A 6,440-nucleotide genomic window follows, 5' to 3' on the forward strand; every position below is an offset into this window, starting at 1 on the left:
CCAGAGTAGTGCACCCCAAATTCCACTGGACAGGGGAACAGAGAGCTGAAATGAGACATGTTTTGCTCTCCTCGCTAATGATGGGTTCAGGCTCACTTTAACCCAAATGACCACCTAACCGATTAGTATTTTCAATGTGAAAGCAGTAGAAAAAAAGGACTCTCTTGACGCCCTCACCCCCAACCTGCAGTGGGTCGGGCTGAGGGCACCGAACCTCCCCTCCCCCCATTCCAAGCATGGAAATTGCACCGAAGTTTATCTGGGTGGTTCCAATATTTGAATTCAGAACCTTTTGCCTAGACTAGTCCAGGTATCCAAAATAATAAAATGAAGTTGAACAGAAGAAAAATACAAGAAACAGAGAGACAGCACTTTTCAAAAAACGTTATTTGGCCCGTAGCGAATTCCGATTTTAGTTAAAAAACAAAAGAAAGCCCAGTGATGGTCAAAACTAAGCAACAGTTGAAAGAAAGAAGGGAAGATTTAGACATAAAGGCAGAATTTTTTTTTTAATCAACATTTCATGTAGCCGCTCCTGCGCGGGCCTTCCCATTTCTCAGTAGCTTTGATTTGTGGAAATAATGGTTATGCAATTTCCACACATTGTGCTCCAATCACAGCGTGTGGGCAACAATAAAGAGAAAACAACTAGATGCACTTGAAGCTGGAGATTTTGATAAGCTTTTCTTTTCATTTCACAAGGGTTTTTAACTTGATATTTTTCTGAGACAACTGAGATAGTGCTATCGAGCTTTCAACGAATCTACGTGAACACGGGGAAGCATCTCGTTTTCTTAAATGTATCTATGGTAGCAGCACTGATTAATCTAGTTGTGAAAAATTAGCCAAAAAGAAACTATTGGACTATGAGAATTCTACAGTTGACAGATTGTTGGTCTTTCGTTTAAAAAAAAAAAAACACCACCACCCTATGCCATCTGTTTACAAAAGATGAGAAATGTTGGAGAAAATTATTTCCCTTAGGGCATAATGCTACAGCCATTTAGGGAGAGGTCTCTGGCATTTTCTGTGAGCCTTTGGTACAAGGAATAAGACAGCATCAGGTCTGCACAGTCGATGACCGAGAAAAACAAAGATGATTTCCTCTGATCCTTATTTTAGTTTTACTCTTTGAACTTCCAGCAGTTTATTTATTATTGTTGTTGTTATTTTTAATTGGGTACAGATTGTTTTAGGAATCATCTTGGTTCCTTTTTTTGAAGTTGGGTTTTTTTTTGGTTTTTTTTTTTGAGACTGGTTTCTAAAGTGCTCCACCTCCGCCACCTGTCACTCTACGGGGGGGCTGCGACTTGAGGACACTCACCAGTTCTGAGCTCGGCTGCGGACTGGATGGTGAAGCCCGCTGCAGGAGGAGGTGGAGGTACAGACTTGGAGGTAGGTGGCAATGCAGTCTTTCAAAATAAAAATCCCCACGCTGCCGCTCTCTGATAAATTCTCGTGCACTCCCTGTACCCAGAGAAATAAAACTAATCTATCCAATGTAATTCTCTCAGAAGGATTTTCTCTTTCCATACAAACCCTGGGAAATTCACCTCTTCACCCCATCATTCCTATGTGACTCATATGCTGGTCACCTGTCACTAGATGGCATTGTGCAGTGTTTCTTAACTGTAGTTAACTAAGTTGGCAAAATTACAGCGTGGGCCATTTTTCTGTATTTTCGTCTTTGGTATATAGATCTAGAGAATCTAAATTGGATACTGGCTGTTTCATTTTTATTTGCTTTATGGGTTTGGTTTTGTAAAATGTGTATATTCTTTGAGATTCTTCCCTGTGTGTCTTGCTAGGATGGGACCTCAATGATTCTGAGTCTTAAATCAATAATAAATTAGTTCTTCCTCTCAATTCTCTTCCAAGTCACACACACAAATGTTTACTTAGAGAGTCTTTGCAGAAATAAAATAAAGCTGAACACATGCAGGATCTTTACCGAGACACGCAGGCAGAACAAAATATATGAATGAAATTTTGTTTCATCTAAGTGTGGCCAGTTGCCAGTTGAAATCTACTCACGGATAAGCCAGGCTGATGAAATTATATAAAAACGATCCTGTGAAATTTATAAAGGAAATATAACAACGATAAACAAGGAAAATGGCCATAAATAGAATAAGAGTTAATGGTTACAGTCTTATACTTTCCCAGATGTGACAGGTAATGATGACCACTTTTCCCCCAGTTTTATTGAGAAATAATTGTCAATGACCACTTTTATTTGTTGTATTCCGAACAACCTTATGTTACTGAAGAATGGCATCTAACTTCTATGCTGTCAGTAAAACAAGACAAATCTTCCTCAGTTTTAATTATGACTTAATGACCTGAAAATTTGTAAATAATAACAGATGACAAAATGATTATCTGGAGTGAGACTAACAAGATAAATGACAGATCAGATGATAGATAGCATCTAATCTAGTACTTGATATTCTAAATAATTATCTAAAATCCATAGTACTAATTTTCTATTCTCTCTTACTTATTTACTTTCTGGAAAGACAGTTCAGTTTTCAATTTGTCTTTTTACTTTATTATAGTCACTCATTCAACAAATATTAGCCGAATACCTATGTTGGATTAGATAGTAGAGATGCAAAAATAAATAGGACACTAAATTTGTCCTCAAAAAGTTTTTAGTTCTTTGTGTTGTTAAGCCACCATATAATAAGTTTCAGAATCAGTCACTGGGGGTACGGGGCAGAAGGAGAGAAGGAGAGTGGGAGAGAGAAAGAGAAAATGCAGAGTCTTAGATGAGACCAGGAGGTGCACAGTTGCTGTCACAGCTCTGCTAGCAGACCCCGGAGCTCCCTCATTGTATGTGTAAATGAAATAATTTTACATAAAAGTGTTTTGTAAACTGTAAAATAGTTTTTAAGTGTACAGCTTTTTAAGGCTTTCCGGTTTCTTCCTGTAAGAACCCCATAGTTTTCAAATAGAACTTTGATCCTGTAATCAAGTATTACTTCCTTTTAATTTACCCTCTATTACAAAATTCCAACTGCATCAATAAACCCCATTAAATTTCCAACTCACCTTGTAAAACAAAACAGAAATACCATGACCCTGGAGAGTGAAAGGGTAGGAAGCTAAACTGAATAGCCTTGTGATCATATTATACTCTGAAACATGAAGACCCTGGGAGAATCACTTTCCCATCTTCTACTCTGCTAATTCTTGCTGTTTCCCTTGGTTTCTGCAGCTGAGAAATGGATTCTCAAGCACATTCTGTTACAACTACATGTGTGGAATAAAGAGACCTCTAGAAAGTTTCATTCTGGTCCCATAACTTTCCTTTTCCGCTCTGCTAGTAGGAAAAAAATAAATAAATAAAGACCTACGGGACGACTGGATTAGGAGATGCAGCACAATCCCACCTACTCTCAGACTTCATAATTTTGCAAAAAGCTTCTCACTTTTCATTATGGCCAGTCATTTCATATTCTTTATTTTTTTTGAAAGACTTTATTCATTTATTTGAGAGGGGGGGGGGGCACGAGAGGGAGAGGATCAGAGGGAGAAGCCGACTCCCCCCGTAGCTGGCAGCCCGATGCGGGACTCGATCCCCGGACTCCGGGGTCATGACCTGAGCTGAAGCTAGTGGCTTAACCCACTGAGCCACCCAGGTGCCCTGTCATTTCACATTCTTTAATAGGGAAGTCAGAAAACTTCTTTTTCCACAGATTGTATGCAGAAATCAATACGTAAGGAACTCCAGACTCAAATATATTTAAGACCACGATGAAGAACACGCAAAATGGTGTCCTCTGTCAAGTCTTTAACTGGATCCGAGTGTGTAGAGAGGTGTTGTACTTTAAGTTCCAGGTCTATTATCTGAGGATTTTGTCTTTTATTCTGTTACTGTAGTAAGTTGCATTTTTGGTATGATGACGACAGCTTAACAATAAAGATAAGCTTCTAATTAAGAATTTGGGCTGGAGGCGCCTGGGTGGTTCAGTGGATTAAGCCTCTGCCTTCGGCTCAGGTCATGATCTCAGGGTCCTGGGATCGAGCCCCGCGTCGGGCTCTCTGCTCAGTGAGGAGCCTGCTTCCTCCTCTTTCTCTCTGCCTGCCTCTCTGCCTACTTGTGATCTCTGTCTGTCAAATAAATAAATAAAGTCTTAAAAAAAATAATAATTTGGGCTGAAAATATTCCCTCAATATACTGGTATATCCTTGTTTGAAATGGTCTTATTTCATTAGGAAAAGAGAGAAAAAGTTATTTGGATTCATTCTACCTATAGAAAATTATTCCTATCCTTATTCTGAATGACTAGTTTTGTTCTAGAATATTCATTTGTCATCAAACATGGGGTGGAGAAAACTTGAAAGGTTAGAAATGAAAGGTTAAAGACCTAGATATCTATTCACCATATTATTTGTTTTCTGGCTTCTCCCTCATTTTTTAGGTTTATAACATTTTTCTCTTTCTTTAAAATACTACCTCAAGCCAACAAGTGTCTTAAGAATGACTTATTAGTATCTGTGCACAAGAAACCTAGAAAGTGGAAGTCTATATCATCAGTTGCAGAGACCATAGCATGTAAGTCTTTGGCCATCAGTATATTTAGGTAAAAAGATGGTTTTTAACATAAAAGTGTATGCACCTACATTTAGGCATGGACAAAATGTCCCCAGAAAGAAGCAGAGATTTTTTTTTTTTTTTTTAATTATTTTGGGAAAGTGTGCTGAAGCTTTTCTTTAAAAATAAAATGGCATTTCATCAGTACTGGTCATTTTTTAGCCACGTATGACAAATGATCACAGATGCTCATAAAAATCTAAAAGGAACTGAATGTTGTTCTCTTCTGACACGGCAAAATCTCTTTCCTTTAACTGCATTTTAAAAGAAAAACAAACTTTAACACTTTGATTAAGGAGAATACAGGAAGCCATATGGTCCCACCCAGAGTTCCTGCATTCAAAATGTCCTCATGGGGAAGAAGGTTGAAAGTGTTTTTAAGAACAGAACTTTCATGTTTCTGCCTCTAAACAATGGCACTTCCTGTTTTGACCTCTCACCATGCTAGACTCTCAAAAAGTAGGGTGATGGGCTTCTCCTGTTCTGTGACATGGTGAAGAACATTTTTATTCCCTCCCACCATGTGTGTTCAGAGTGAAGATTAGCAAAGCTCAATCTCCCCCAAGGTCCTTTACATTGATCTATGGTCTCCTGACGAAGGTTAGGACTTTCAAAAATTTAGTGACCTAGCCACGAGCCTGGCACTGAAGTCAAGAGGATATGCACTGTTCTTCATCTCGAACACAAGTAAAAAGCTGCAAGTTGCCTTTAAATAGTCCCCGTGTTTTCCCAGAAGTTATTAACGGCCCTTCACAGAGCTGGGACTTTGCGACTGCCTCCTTGTAAAACACCTTCTTTGGAAAAAGAGAGAGAAAAAGTGAGGAAGGGAGGGAGGGAGGGGAGGGAAGAAAGAAAGTTAAGAGAAAATGTAGGAGGCGGAGAGTCCACTGAAGGAAAGAAAGAAAAATTAGAGTAGAGAGAGAAGCCATCACTACAAAGTGATGGACTTTGGACTGTCCAAGGCGCCAGGAGGGAGGGCCTTGGACCTCTCACCAAGAGGGTTCTTGGTTTGGGGCGAGAAAGAATTAAAGAGCAAGTCATTCAGAGAAAGGGGGCAAGATTTTGCAAGGATTAAAGTAAGAAAGGAGTTACTTCTAGACAAAGTAGCAGTCTCTCTTCCCAGGTGGAGAGGAGGGATTTTCCCTTTGCCTCTAACAAAGGGTTTTATTAGGTTCTTTGTTTTGTTTCTGTTTTTTTAAATTAGCTGACCCTGGGGGGCGCTGACCTGGCTCTGGCTGCCGGCGCAGTTGGTTGGCTCCATTCCTTGGAACTGGGGCTTGTGGTCTTCCGTGATTCAGATTTTGTGACTCTTTTTATGACCTGCTGACTTTTAGAGTAGGGGTTAGCCTAAAACCCAAATGGTTTTACTTTGGTCAACTTGTCTCCCAAGGTTTCCCTCTCTTCCCTCAAAAGTAAGAAAAAAACTACTTGGAAAGATTAACAAATTTCAGTATCTGTTGCTTCCCAAAACCAGAAGAGAAAATTGTTTTAAAGCAAATCACTTAAAATAAAAAGTAACTCCTGTTAGTTTTTGAAAAGATGTAAGTATGATCTCAAAATAAGTGACAAAAACACTTAAGTAGGTAATGTACTCAAAAGTTTTTTTTCTCTTTTAAGTAGTACAATATATTGAAAGAGGGCACTATTTATTTTTTATTTTTTTTTTTTAAAGATTTTATTTATTTATTTGTCATAGAGAGAGAAGCGAGAGAAAGCACAGGCAGACAGAGTGGCAGGCAGAGGCAGAGGGAGAAGCAGGCTCCCCGCCAAGCAAGGAGCCCGATGTGGGACTCGATCCCAGGACGCTGGGATCATGACCTGAGCCGAAGGCAGCCGCTTT

General features: G+C 39.2%; 1 protein-coding gene across 1 annotated transcript in view; it reads left to right on the forward strand.

The window, feature by feature from the left end:
• The first annotated feature begins 1,306 nt into the window (after positions 1-1,306).
• SLC39A10 (solute carrier family 39 member 10) overlaps positions 1,307-6,440 on the forward strand; it is a 136,426-nt gene continuing 131,292 nt past the window's right edge. Inside the window, exon 1 of the mRNA XM_059393093.1 lies at positions 1,307-1,395. The gene's annotated coding sequence lies outside the window, so the exon portion shown is untranslated. The remainder of the gene's footprint in view (positions 1,396-6,440) is intronic.

This window comes from Mustela nigripes, chromosome 3 (assembly GCF_022355385.1).
Source record: "Mustela nigripes isolate SB6536 chromosome 3, MUSNIG.SB6536, whole genome shotgun sequence".
NCBI classification, from domain to species: Eukaryota; Metazoa; Chordata; class Mammalia; order Carnivora; family Mustelidae; genus Mustela; species Mustela nigripes.